This window comes from Cuculus canorus, chromosome 18 (assembly GCF_017976375.1).
Source record: "Cuculus canorus isolate bCucCan1 chromosome 18, bCucCan1.pri, whole genome shotgun sequence".
Lineage (NCBI taxonomy): Eukaryota > Metazoa > Chordata > Aves > Cuculiformes > Cuculidae > Cuculus > Cuculus canorus.
The window spans coordinates 8,547,470-8,562,172 of NC_071418.1; the positions used below are offsets into that span (position 1 = coordinate 8,547,470).

The 14,703-nt window shown below is 47.4% G+C and overlaps 1 protein-coding gene across 9 annotated transcripts in view; it reads right to left on the reverse strand.

The window, feature by feature from the left end:
* MYOCD (myocardin) overlaps window positions 1-14,703 on the reverse strand; it is a 250,145-nt gene that overhangs the window by 73,505 nt on the left and 161,937 nt on the right. For 2 of the 9 annotated variants that reach the window (XM_054083756.1, XM_054083749.1), the window contains exon 1: window positions 6,992-7,070. The exons of 6 other annotated variants lie outside the window; for them this stretch is intronic. The gene's annotated coding sequence lies outside the window, so the exon portion shown is untranslated. Of the gene's footprint in view, window positions 1-6,991; window positions 7,071-14,703 lie in introns of those variants that run through there. One more of the 9 variants, XM_054083753.1, reaches the window with a different exon arrangement.

Sequence of the window (14,703 nt, forward strand, 5' to 3'; positions counted from 1 at the left end):
TTGCAGCCTGGAGCGCTGCGGTGCCAGCTAGAGAAGACCTGGCTGTGTTGGTCTGCTGAGACCAGTGAGGGTGGTATCAGCTCCTCCACCCTCTCCTCCTGCAGCTGTGCTAAACTTGGTGTTTTTCTCTTTCCCAGTGCTTCCTCCAGCCCTGTGCTGGGAACCAGCAGTGGTCAGCCTTCTTTGGCTGAGCTAAAATCGAGGCTGGAGGCAGGGAGATAAAACCAGTTCTCCCACTGTGCTGTACTCAGCAGAACCAATTGAGGGGCCTATTAAGAAACAATACACAACAATACCCACATTAGAGTCACTTGTGCAGGCCAGAACCACACTTAAAAACGTCTTCCAGTTCTTTTGTCACCAGTTTCATTTCCAATCTAGGGAAAATGAGCAGCAGGGAAAGCTAAGAACTTGCTAATTGCCTCAGATTACTCAATAAAGTCTCTTGTTAGCTACCCTTCATCTCTCTGATCCCAGGACACTGCTAACACAGAGCACAGGGAATGCTGCACATAGGGATTTAACCAGATCTGTTTACCCACTAAAGCATCACAATTTTTCTGCTAAAAGGCATTGCTTGTGTAAGCTTTTACACTCCAGGTCAAGCAGCCTTGAAGAACCACTTATCTGCAGCAGAATTCCCATTGCCTGAACCCTACTGCTTTCAAGAATATAGCTGACTAGAAGCTCATACAACTTGGAGACAGCATTTGGCTCTGGCATATGAGAATTTAGGCTTCAAATCTGATAAAGACGAAGTTGAACCGGGAACAACAATTTGAAGATGAGGCTGAGGTGTGGTGCCTAGTCCAGACCACTTGTAGGCTTGAGTAGCCAAGTGATTCCCAGGATCAAACAGGACAAATGCAGGTGGGAGATGGCCAAGATCACACGCTATGCTGGAGGAAGCAGGGTGTTTCATCATGAATGTTAGCGGTGGCTTTTCTGCAGCCTGAAGAATGAGATACCGGCTGCAGAGCCATGCATCTGCAATGCCCCCTCAGAGCATCTGGCTACTGCGTGTGGAAACCCTGAAAGGGAACAGCAACACGATTTGCGCTCAGGGAAGCTACAAGGAGATGGAGTGCATGCAGTCATGCAATTGGTTTGTGAAGGAGGAACAGTAGGGTTTAGAGATAAAGTACAGTACCTGAAAAGTCCAGTAACTGAAAGGGGCTACAAGAAAGATGGAAAGAGACTATTCATAAAGGGTTGTGGTCATAGGATGAGGGGGAATGGGTATAAACTAAAGAGGGGCAGATTTAGGCTTGATATAAGGAAGAATTGCTTCACCATGAGAGTGGTGAGGCATTGGAACAAGTTGTCCAGGGAAGCTGTGGCTGCCCCATCCCTGGAGGGGTTCAAGGCCAGGTTGGATGGGCCTTGGGCAGCCTGAGCCAGTGGGATGTCCCTGCCCATGGCAGGGGGGTTGGAACTAGATGATCTTTAAGGTCCCTTCCAACCCAAACTATTCTATGACTCCATGATTCTAAAGAAGAGATATGCATACAGTTAAAAATACTGAATGTATGTCACCTAGGAAGAAGAGAAGGCAGAGAATGAAAGAAGATTTTGAGATCATATGGCACCAGAAAGAGGAAATGCAGTTTTGGAATCAGCCCTGAATCTGTTAGAAAGGCTCAGCCTGAATCCAACAGAGAGATTCCTGCATCCCAGAGGGGCTCCTCTGCCTCGCTCAGCGCTGTGGGACAGCACTGCTGGTGGGCAGGGGATCGGCTGAACCGTGGCAGGGCACAGCAAAGCAGCCCCTTTTCCCTGCAGATGGCCCACTTCGAACTTTGAAGAATCATCCCCAGAGAAGCAAGGAATGTGTTTCTAAACTGTCACTTCAGCTGCTGTGCTGCGGTGGCCCAGCTGTGCCGGAGGGCACCAAGAAGAGTGAAGGCTCAGGTTGGAGGTGGCTCCTGGTGCCACAAGCTGTGTGCACGCAGGTGGAAATCCCTTCCTCAGAAAGGAGCCCAGTGCAGGCTGCGCTGCATGGCAGCATCAAACCTTCCCAGGGAATCTTCTAGGGAAGACACCACCAGGGTGTGACATCAGACAGCGAAGCAATAGTGAAAGAAACTGCAAGTCCTGGAAGGCAGCAAGCCAAAAGTCTCCAAAGGGAGACCAATCTGGACCCAGATGGCAAGCCAGATGCTAACTGAAGCGAGCTGAGGTGAATCCCAACCTGAAATCCAGCAGCAGCCAAAGGGAATGGCTGCCTGCAGGCCAGGAAGGGATGTGGCCTCTCTCATTTTATTTTCAAGTCCAGAGCAAGGAGACAAATATTTACTGGGATGTTTATTTGAGAACAAGTTGGTGGGAAGAAAAGCGCGGCTGATATCAAAGGAATGCTCATTTCTGTCAGAGCCTTTGGAAACAGTGTTTATGATTAATTAATCTTTCTGTGACCAGCACTATCCACAGAGTGTTTGTTATTTATTTATTCATTTATTACCCTTTTCTGTATCCATCAGAGTGATTTATAACATGTAATGAACCAAAGATCATTAGTGCGTGACTGAAGAACTGGTACAAGCTTATCTGCAGGACATTGCTCGGCAAAGCACCAAATTCTCTTCTGAATTTATTTTTCCCCATCAATGCATCATCTAAGATTTGGTGTTTTCTTGAGCCTGGCCGTTCTGAAGATGTTATTTCCCTTTGGGAGGCCCTGGTTGTTCGAATGTTGAGCAGTTGACAGCTGCCTGGAATGCACTACAAAAGTATTAAAGCCAACAACATTTCTATCTTTTCATCTCTCTAGCCTTAGACCGAATCAGGCTCTGGCTGCTACTTGTTGCCGCTATTCATGACATGGCTGATGCTGCTGTGACCTTTTCTCTGTTATGGTCTTATCTGATGTTTTGTAGGACTTTGGATAATTGAGGGGTTTATATGTAACAATGTTTATGGATCATTTTCTTTCTGTTTCTGGAGGAATTTCTCATTAGTGAAAGGTGCTGCAGAAATTACACTGCAACATGAAATCCTCCGGGCAGTCATGGAATCAGAGAGTGGGACCTTAATGTCCATCCATTTCCAACCCCCCTGCCATGGGCGGGGACACCTCCCACTGGATCAGGGGGCTCAAAGGCCCATCCAGCCTGGCCTGGAATACTTCCAGACAGGGACCATCCACAACTTCCCTGGGCAACCCGGGCCAGGGCCTCAGCACCCTCACTGTCAAGAATTTCTTCTGAATGTCCAATCTGAATCTTCCCCCTTCCTACGTGTAGTAGGACACTACATATTGTTCTAAAAAGTCCCTCCCCAGCTTTCCTGTAGCCCCCTTCAGGCACTGGAAGCTGCTATAAGGTTTCCCTGGAACCTTCTCTTCTCCACGCTGCAGATCCCCAACTCTCATATTGTGCTCATAGTAGAGGTGCTCCAGCCCTTGGATCATCTTTCTGGCCTCCGCTGGACCTGTTCCAAGAGTTCCATAACCTTCTTATGTTGAGGATTCCAGAACTGGACACAGGGCTTCAGGTAATGTCTCATGAGAGTGGAGGAGAGGGGCAGAATCCCTTCCCTCACCCTGCTGGCCACGCTTCTTTTGATGCAGCCCAGGATACTGTAAGCTTTCTGGTCTGCGAACACGCATTGGCAGCTTACGTTGATCTTCTCATCAGTCAGCACTCCAAGTCCTTCTACACAGGTCTGCTCTCAATCACATCGTGCCCCAGCCTGTATTAAAGCTGTATTAAAGCCCCAGCTGAGGTGTAGGACCTTCACTTGGCCTTGTTGAACCTTACGAGATTCATACAGGTCTCCTTCTCCAGCTTGTCCAGGTTACAATGCAGTTATTGCAAGGAGAAGCCCAGTTCCTCCATACTGCTCCAAGCAGACTGGTACAGCCCTGGGCAAAGTGGACAACTGCAGCCTAACATGGAACATCCTAAGACACAGGAGGCAGAAGCTATGGTAGCAGGTGAAATCAGAACAACTCTTCTTACTCCAGAGTTGTCATCCAGCAGAACCCACCAAACAATCTGTGAATTCAGCACAGGCCAGAGTGTGTTTTTCTGACTTCATTTCTAGCAAAGTCCTGCCCTACCAAGGCTGCACAACTCTACACAGGACCATGATTTAATGCTCTGGCAGCATTAAATCTCTCACCCACAGCAGTTGCAGTAGGGCATGTTACTCTCACGCACCCTTTGCCTATTGATATGTTATCACTCAAAGACCACCTGTGACACGTCCCACTGGATCTTTGTGCCCAGATCCCTCAATTTGACATTGTTCCTGCGTTTCCCAACACTTTTGGCTCTTCCTCTTGCTCTGCTTAGTGTGTACACAGCCTGGGAGAGGTCTCCTGCTGTAGCCACTTGTCCATACAGATCACAGTGATACTGGTGGAAGTGGGTGAAACCCAACACTTTTGGACATGTGTTTTGAACTGGTAGCTCAGTGTCAGGAGCAGACCCATTGGTGGGAGGAAAGGAAGTCCCTGGAGCTGTGTGGGCTCTCCCACACCTTCTGACTACGAAAGCACCTGGCTATGGGAGGACACATGGGTCAAAGTCAGTTGCTGACACACTTCAGACCAAGTTTTAACAGCAGTTTTAACTTCAAACATGGGAGAGAGCCTATGTTTGAAGAACCCCGAGCTTTGGATGAGTCTTGGTGTTGCTCCCATGTGAGTCCCTGAAGCAGCAACTTTTTTCTCTAACCTCTGAGCTTAAAGCATAAACCTTGGAAAAGGCTGCCTGAATGAATAAGCTGCAACACCTGAGATCGTGAGATGTAACGCTTCCGCCTGGCACAGGCTGCAGCACCACAGAGTATTGCGTTATATTGCAAAATTTTTGAAGGCTTTATGACACTTGGGAAAATAAAACCATCTTTAGGAAGAGTGACTGTACATCCCTTTGGAGGCTGTATTCCCAGTGCCCAGGGGAATGTGTGTGTGTGTGCGTGTCCTGTTTTGAGATAAGTCAAAGAGAATCCATCTCCCTGAGGCAGAGCATGTGCTGTGCACCAAAGGAGGTCAAGAGGCATTTCCACTCTGCAGCTGTGTGGCACTGCTGAAAAGCAAAGGAATCCTGAAGGAAATCTTGTGAGAATACAGCTCCAATGTTTTTAGAAGGAGGAGCCCTTATATGATATCCTCACAATGTGGCTGCTGTAACAGCACCTCTGTAATATAGTGGAGAAAAGAATCAGAGAACCACAGATCTGTTGGCAGGAAGGGATCTTCAGAGCCTGTCAGCCACCTTCTTCTCCAGAGGGGGACTACCAGCAAAAGCAAAACAGGTCAGCCATGGCTTGTCTACCTGAGTCTTCAAGACTTCCAACGACGGTAAGCCCATGGCCTCTCTGGGTGACCTGTTCTAGTGCTGCATTTCCCTCCTGCTGGAGTTTATCCTGAAGTTCAGCCTGAACTTCCTACCATGAGTGGCTTTTGGCAGTTGCTACGTTGTCTCCCACTACTGAGAAGAGTTTGATGTAGTCGCCTTTGTAGCTGCCCTTTGAATAGTGGCAGACTGCTGTTAGATTCCCCCTGAGCCTCCTTCTTGCCAGATGAAAAAAGCCCAGTTCCTTCTACCTCACTTTGCAGGCCATCTGCTCAAGCTTTCCTTTGTGCTGTCTCCAGTTTCTCCCATCCACCACCAGCTAAGAGACTGGCACAGACCAGGAATGAAGCTAGCAGTACTCTCCCTGAAGCCTCTTCTTGGCTCTGCAGAGCCACGGCAAAAGAGAGCACCACAAGCAAGAACTGTTCAGGATGGAACTCCCTTTCCACAGCCTTCCTAGGGGCAAGGGCAGACACTTCAGCAAGTGTCTTTGCACCCTCCCTGTTCTGGAAGATGACAGAGCCTTTAACTCTAGATAAACAGTGAAAGCTGACCATAAAGATAGCCATTCTGGGTGACTACACTCCATCCCACCAACAAACCCGTCCCTGGCAGTGGTCAGCAGCAGATGCCTATGGAAGGAGATGAGAACAGAGCAAGCTTTCAAGGACACCTACCTAGACTATGGTCCTCACCTCCAGCAATTCAGCTCAGGAACTATCAGGAAAGCTCGAAGTCTCTCTTTTATGCTCTTATACAATAGTGGTGCCTGATACACCAGGCAAGAAAGGTTTAAGTGATCCTGGTTGAAATTTCAAGAGGGTGGACAGACTCACTTTGGGGTCACCTCTGTGATCCTCACCCAGCTTCCCGATTCAGTGGTGATGCTGTACACCTAACACAGTGAAATCGTTATCTCGTTACGCTGCATCACCGATGTTCCTTAACCAGGGGACATCTGATGGTGGGTGGGACGAGGACTGTTGCCCCAGGGAATCAGTGGGCAGCAGAACATACATGACAAGCCTGGCATGCAGGAGCTCAGACGTCTCAGTACGGCCAGCGCTGTGCTGGGGTGGCAAGGGATGGAGATCTCTGCTCCACCCATTTCCATCCACATTACTGGGAGGACTGGCGCTACCTAGGCAGGATGAGATCTGTGCCAGAGGATGCGGGAAGCTAGTTAAAGGCAGAAAGAATGGAAAATGTTCACTGCTGTTTCTGTTTAACTTTACGAACTGATCCAGCTGAGATAATAACAGAAGAGTTCACTTTGCCATGTCAAATCTGCAGGTACTTTGCAGTATTAAGATTTGATGCCCCGTTCTTATAAAACTGGCCCCTACTGATTATGGGAAGAGAAAGTTGCCCATAAACAATGTTTTATTTCTTATTTAACGCAAATTCTTGGGCAAAAGGAGTCAATCAATTTTTCATAAAGTATAAAACAGATATAAGTGCTTGGGATCATGTGTGAGTCCCTGTCAAACAGAGCCGATAAGTCTGTGATGCAGCACAGGGAGTGCTTCGCAAGAATCGTCCAAGTGACCTTTTCATTAGTTTGCCTTAAGCAGTTAATCTCTTTTTTCCAGGATACAGACTATTTTAAGTCCCATTACATCATACATGCATTTTAAATATTAATTTTCATTCCATGTCATGCCTAGGAGGATTTGGTTATTTTTTACCTTGTTTAATGCAGTCTTTCCCACCTTCCTGATTTTTCCAGCAGGCTCAGAGTTAAGGAGCTTCCAGGCAAGAACTGAAAGTGCTTGTTTGTGGTGAGTATGGGGATGGCTCAGAGGCAGGATGTGAAGCCCTGTGATTTAGGAAACCCTGGCAGGCCACAAGCAGGGATTGGACCTCTCCAAAGGCATCTCTGTGATGGCAAGGGAAATGCAGGGCCAATGAGTGGAGGCATTTACTGCCTGTGTGTGGGTACCATAAACGGGAGAAAAGCAGCCCTGAGCCAGTGCGCCTCAGCAGGGCTCCAGCTTCTACAGAAAAATACTTGAAAATGATTTAGAGGAAAAAAATGTGCTTCAAAAGTGTCGCTGGCACGTTGTTGTTTCTGACTTGTAAATCATTTTGAGCTCCCTGTGACACTTAAAAAAAAGAGATACCAGCTGCTACCTGCCAAGGGGGACCAGAGTCTTTAAACAAAGCTGTTCCTGGCCCTCGCAACGGGTGTAAAAAATGCCTCAACAACACCTTCAATATGTTCCCACCTCCCCTGTCACTGGATTCACTGATCTCATAACAACAAAGACCCTGGTACTGAGAAGGAGTTCACACTTTATTATTAGCCACAGTTGAGAGCGCAATAATAAATCAACTTGTTCTTTCAGAGTTATGGCTAAAACAGAGATCACGATATTTATAAGCAAGGCTGCAAAGGGTAAAGCAGTGACATGTTTTGTTGATATCCAGCAGTAACGTGCACCGCTGAGTCCTGGAAGCCTGTGTGCAGCAAACCTCGCCTCTCCCAATCTGGGTCACTTTTCTTTGCGGGGGTGAGTTCCCACCAGCCTGGCCCTCAGTTTGCACAGTGACTCTGCTGCTGGGATCACGCTGGCTGGGTGCTCCCCGCACCACGGTTCAGCTCTGAGCGGCCAGCCCCTCACCCTGAGCATCACTGCACCGCTGTGACGGAGGACTGGTAGGAACGCACCCAAATGGACCCTGGAGAAAGGACTGGGCAGCATGTCCTCACCAGCACCAGGGTCTTTCAGGTCCTCCTCTCACACCCAAAGACATAGGCTGTATTTCTCCCTCACCAGGACCAGTATGTTTTTCAGGTCCTCCTCTCACACTCAAAGACATAGGCTGTATTTCTCTCTCGGGCATGCTTCCTTCCTCTCTTCAATCAAACTTGCTGTGGGAGAGAGCACCCGCGGAAACACCCGGCACCACATGAATATAGTTTGTGTAAGTTAAAAAACTGTGGAATGGTTTTTAAGAGCAGTCCAGCAAAGTCTAACATAGAATACTTGGTCTCGCTTGGGCCAAAGTCCCTTTCTCCAGACGTTCTAGAGGGCTGGAACAACCACCTGGCATGGTCCCATCCAAAAAGCATCACCCAGCCCTGCTGATCCCAGCCTGTTGAATCCAAAGTGAGGAATAAAGGGCCTAGAATCACATATGAAACAAGTTGAAGAACAAGCCAGTATTACACACCTAGTTTGGCCCAGTCCCATGCCATCCATTCTGGTCCCTTTGACACATCAGTGGGATCCTTCAGGCCTCTCTTCTCTGGGACTCAAGTATTAGAGATTGGCTCCTGTGAACCTACCAGCTGGGAAGCCCCCGAGCCTAGATCTCATCATCTCAAGGACCAGAGCAGACCAGACCTGCTCAAAAGAAGTTCTTCACCTACCCAGAGTTTTTATCTCCTTCTCCGGGGATGGAGAAGAGGACAGCTGGAGAAATCATTCGCATGTCTCTTCCGTCAGCAGGCCTGGTAGTTTAAGAAGACAAAAGGGATTGTCCCAGATATTGATTGAAGGAGTACGAGCTGGAAACAACCCCTTCCATCGTCCCCTACAAGAAGAATGTCAGGTGCCTGACACACAAGACAGACAAACAGAAAGGAGGAACCTGCCTGCCCCTGTACAGCTTTGCTTAGATCTTCAGCTCTGTTAGCTTAGTTCTGCCCGAGGAGGTGGGCAAATAGGGCAGGAGCCAGTCCAGAGAGCCGGGCTGGGACAAACTTCCCCCCAGGCTTCACTAGTGCTGCGATTTCTGATGTCCTCATCAGCCTTGGTCATGGTCACAACTGTGAAAAGCCTGAACTGGCCATGCTACACTATTGCTACACTTCCTGCAAAGCCAGAACAGGGAATTAAATGATTTGTGATATTTCATGAATTTCTGAGGGGTTTTTTTGTGCAGCACTTCTATTTTCCCCTTCCTTCTTATCAATAATGAACAGTTTTTTCTTTATATTCCTATTACGCAAACAATTTCACAGTTACTACAGCATTCACTCTGATAGTTGTTACATCTCACGAAGATTTAGTCAACAATATCTATGCCCTGGACCATTCTTTGGACGGATTTTTTATTCTGGGCTTCTTTGCAAACTCAATAAAAATATTTTCTTTTCAGCAATGGCTTTTACACCTTTTCTCAGCCAAAGAGATTCCCCTCCCTGGGTTTCAGGACTGAGCTTCAGTCCACAATCACAATAAAAGAGCAAGGGTTTAAAGAAGTAAAGCAAACCACTTCTTATGCTGGTCTCAGCTGAGTGTCCAGATCCGATGCGTTGGCTGCCACACTGTGGATCCCATCCTGATCAGAAGTGCGTATACCACGACCTCTCCCGCACTGATTTATCCAACACAGGGAGGGAGTTTAACTTAGAGGCACTTCAAAACCAAAAATACTTTCTCAACATGCAGCAAGTCAGCTGAGCGTTATCTCAAACTAAAGAGCCAAACACTGTTTGTAGCTACTTGATGAATTGTTAGCAAGCTGAACTTTCTTGATGACTCCAGAGCCAGGTTGCCAGCTCCAGGGTCTGCCCAGCAAGCACCTCGCAGGACCTGACACTGGCATCTCACAGAGTACAGCCCCACCACTAAACAACTCCAATGCACTGGGAACATATGGACGTGATCTCCTGCAGACTGTTGTGGCTGCTGCAAACACATGAAATGTAAATCGTGAAAGGGAAATTGCAAGGAGAGCTAATCTCCACATTGTATTAGACAAAATACCAGCGCGGACGCAGATAAGCACCGAGTGTGAAGTGTCCGGCAGGAGGAGGAGGAGGTTTCACATTCCGCCTGACTCAATGGAGACTTAAAATAGCACTTCCCACTGCAATACTTTAAACAAAGACATCCAAAGGACTATTAATACCAGGAGACACAAACCAGTTTTATGTATTCCAACATAGATGAGCAGAAAGGGAGCTTTACATGTTTAAGCCATGGATGGGTGTGTGTGAAGGCGGCTGCTGCAGGCAGTCCATCCTTTCCTCAACATCAGCTCTGCCAGTGCTCAGGGGAAGGAGCCTGGCTTGAAACGGGCGGTATGTGCATGTGGGACCCGTCAGCCTTGCTGCAGACCCAGCAGAAGAGGAAGGGGATGTGATGCCACAGCTGACACGTTGCTGCTTCCAATCAGCTCATCAGAGCGACTCTGTTCTGGGAGGGCAGGATGACTGCAGCAGGGCAGATGTTATTGCCACACTGTAAGAACCGGTATTGTTCCGGGCAGACTCTGCAAGCCGCAGCACGGGCAACAGCTCCATGTGTCCCCTCAGCCACATGAAGCCAGCAGGGACTCCAGGTCTGATTGGAGACACCCTTGCAGTGAAAGTCCCGTGCCAGGGTAAGCAGCTTCTCCTCCTCTTGCAAGAGGCAGCTCTGCTTGCCTGGCAGATGCTCTCTTGCTCTCTGCGTTCAGCCTACCTGCTCTCTTGGAGCTGCTGCCTGCTCTGTGCCCAGGCATGCCTGCTCACGGGGGACAGACTCAGTGGTTCCCCCTGCTCCAGCGGACATATCTGCATCCCCCAAGAGAGGCCACTTCTCTGCAGCCAACCTCGTAGCAGGGGCAAGTTTGGTTGCAGAGCCCTCAGTAATTTTTTGGCTGTCCCATCATTGTCTGCAACCCCACTTCTCACCGTTCCCTGGAGCCCCTCTAGCTGCCATCTGCACAAGTTCTTCTTCGTAAATGTTTTTTTATCTGGATCTTGGGTGAGAGAAGAATAGAGGAGGTGCATGAGCCACAACAAACAACTTCCCATTTTTATTTCCCCTATTGCCGAGTGCTGTGCCAAGCACCCAAACTCCTTATCAAACCGAGAAGCCTGAGAAATGTCTCAGCTTTCTGTATTTCTACCACTACATTCCTGCATGCCGGGAGCAATACCAAACTGGAACACGTATTTGCAACGTGCTGAAACATCCTGTGCACAGAAATCTTGCATCATTGAATCATGGAATGGGTTGAGTTGGAAGGGACCATGAAGATCATCCAGTCCAACCCCATTGCAATGAGCAACTCCATCAATCTTCAACTTGCGATCTTCAGCTCCATCAGGTTGCTCAGGGCCCCATCCAACCTGATCTTGAATGTTTCCAAGGATGAGGCATCCACCACCTCTCTGGGTGACCTGGGCCAGGGTTTCACAACCCACTGTGTAAAAAATTTCTTCCTAGTATCTAATCTAAACCTCTCCTTTTTTTAGTTTAAAACTGTTCCACCTTGTCCTATTGCTACAGATTCTGCTCAAAAGATTTTCCCCATTTTTCTTATCAGCCCCTTTTAAGTATTGAAAGGCCACAATCTGCTCAGCCTGCACCAGTTTGCAGATTTCCAGCAGGGAGCAGCTAGGAGCACATTTGTAACCTCTAAAGACCAACGGGACTGCAGAAAAAATGAAGTCACCGAGAGCCATCTGAAATTTTTGTACTGTGTGACATCCTCCATGCTCTCAAGGAAGGAGAAAGGAAACCAAAAGGGTTTCATGAACAAATAAAACTGGATAGGCCACTTTACCAGAAATGGGTTTGTAAGACCAAATGGTGAATGCAAGGAGCAGAAGGTTTTCTTAAGTCTCTGGATTTCCAACCACTCTAAGCTGACTTTGGCCTTATTCTTCTATCACAGGTACTGTCAATAGTAATTTTCAGTCCTTGTGCCTACCTTTCCATTTTGTCAGCACAACTACTTTAGTGGCCAACCAGAGTTCAGGGAAATGGTGTAGGCTAAAAATAAAAGTATTTTTTTTAATTCCAAATTCTAAATCTGTGCAACAATATAAGCCACACAGATATTGTAACATAATTTCCTTCTAGCCTGAAAATTCATTTTCCCTGTTATCTTTCACTGGTCTTTGGATTTACGAAACTTTGAACATTTTAATTTCACTAAAGAGAAACAATCCTGAGCGGATAGGATAACACTTAACAGAGTAGAGACGCAGCACACCCCACTCCAAAGCAATTAATAGCAATTAATACATTTCAAGTCCATGTTGGATGGAGCCTTGAGCAGCCCGGTCTATAGGAGGTGGCCCTGTTCATGGAAGGGGGTTTGGAACTGGATGGGCTTTAAGGTCCTTTCCAACCCAAACCATTCTATGATTACCCAAGATGCAATTAATAGATGCAGGCACACATTTGAATGAGCTCTTCTGACCTAGCATTTACAATTTCTTGTGATGTAAACATGATGAGAGTACACCTAATTTGAACCCAGTCCACGATGCCCACAGCTGAAGTGACGCTGCCTGGGTACTGATGTGGTTTTCGGTTGAGTTTTAAGTACCAGCTCTTGATGCAATATTTTGATGGAAACCTGACAAGGACTGCGACTGCGAAGGACTGTCAGATGTTAATCTGATGCACTACATCACACCCAGCCACAGGTAGACTGGTTATTGTCACAAAAATTAGCAAGTTTTCTGCACTGTGACTGATCTGTCCCTGTTTTTTTCAGTCTGCAGTTTTTAGGGTGAAGTGTTTGGACCCATAGTTCTGGTTAGATAGATATCATAGTTCTGATAAGATATGAATAACAGGGTAAGATCTGATCAGATATGAATAACAAGGATGTGTAATTATCTCTTTTACATAAAAATATTGTTGCCAAGTTAAAATACGGGGTCTGTTACTACCTTAAAACCACTAAGGAAAGACAGAGCGTTGCAAACAGAGAAGCAGAAGGTGATTTATAATAAACATATATTGCACCAAAACTTCCGCACAGCTCAGTCTGCTGTCTCTGCCTGCAGAGCTGCTGATTTAATGGCATTTGCTGCCTTTGCTCCCTCCCTGTACACGGCTCATGGGGTGTCTGCACCGGCCCCTGGTGTGTGCTGACCTGCCCAGCATGTGGGCACCATGAGGACATCGTCCAGTGGCTAATCTTCCAGAATGCACACTTTTTCCAGCGTGGATTCTTGACACCAAGCACACTCCTGGGACGCAATCCAAACATAGGCAGAGTGAAATCCTAAACTGTCCACGAGACAGCATACACAGAGCAACGGATCGACAGAAACCCCGGCGAGGTGTTTCCAAAGCAAATATCTTGTACGCAGCGATAGGATCTGAGCTGGAGTTTTGTTGCTGGAGTCAACCTTTATTGTTTTCCTTGTGGTAAACACTAATGAACTCAATGGTAAAATATAGCATTTCCCAAACAGCAAGTCTCCTCCCTGAGATGCACCATCTCCGGTATGGGTCTGTCATCAAGCCTTCGCCTTTAATCACTCGACACATGTTTTTAATCCGTATGTTCATATGGTAATAGCTTCGCTCTATTAGTTTGCATTTGTCAGATCAAAATGTCCTTTAGGTTGGATTAGGCTGTAGGACATTGTCCAGGCAGGTTATTCTTAGCAACAAATGAATTTATGATGAAAAGTCTGCAGTTCAGACTTTGCTTTTATTGCCTGCACCACTCCTGCCGAGCCTGACCCCCGGCCTCTCCTCCAGCCCCTTCCCACCCTGGTATCCATCATCAGCTGCTCACTTTGCTCTGTGCTTTTCTTAAGTTCCCTCAAAATGATGGTGACACCTTCAAACCTAGCTTGTTTGGGTCTAGAAATTTCCCTTCTGCCTCTTTCCGCTACATCTGTGGCAAACGAAATTGTGTGTCTCAGCAAGATCCTGACAAATCCAGCAGAACTGAACCTGTGGATATCAGGAGTGATGTACAGCAGTGTGTAGAATCGTAGACTCACAGAATCACAGAATCATTAATGTTGGAAAAGACCTCTAATATCATCCAGTCCAAGTGTGAGCCCAACACCACTGTGCCTACTAAACCATGCCCTCAAGTGCCACATCGACATCATTTTTGAATGCCTCCAGGGATAGTGGCTCTACCACACATCGCTGTGCCAACGCTGGAATACAATAGGCCTGTTTAATGCCCCCTTTGGCCATGCTTTGGCCCTAAAAGCTGCTAAAGGCAATGCAGTTCCTCCATAACTAAAGGCAGCAGGACCCTGGAGGTGAGCTCTCTGCAGCCACACTGCACACTGTGGTGCAGCTGCACTGCTATCCCTGTTAGCAACAGTCTGTTCCTACTATTGCAAAGTCGAGAACTACATTTAGTATTGTTGCTTATGTATTGCACAGTAGAAAATTAGTTCTTTCGAGGTAATTGAAAAGGAAAGATGACTCCGTCAAAGTAGTCTCAGAAGGCAGCTTCAATGAGAACCACATCAACACAAAATCTCTCCCTTCTGCTTTCTTTCGGGACATTGCATTACTGAGTTGCCACAGTAGGCTCAGGTCTATGCAACTGCTGCTCTGAGCTCCGCATCCTCCCCATCAGACCTTCTATATAACGAATCCTTCGCCTCTCCCGAGCAGGAGGTGGTCATGAAGCTGACACCTCCCCAGAGGAAACAGTTTGAGACTGCCCGACAAATTACCGG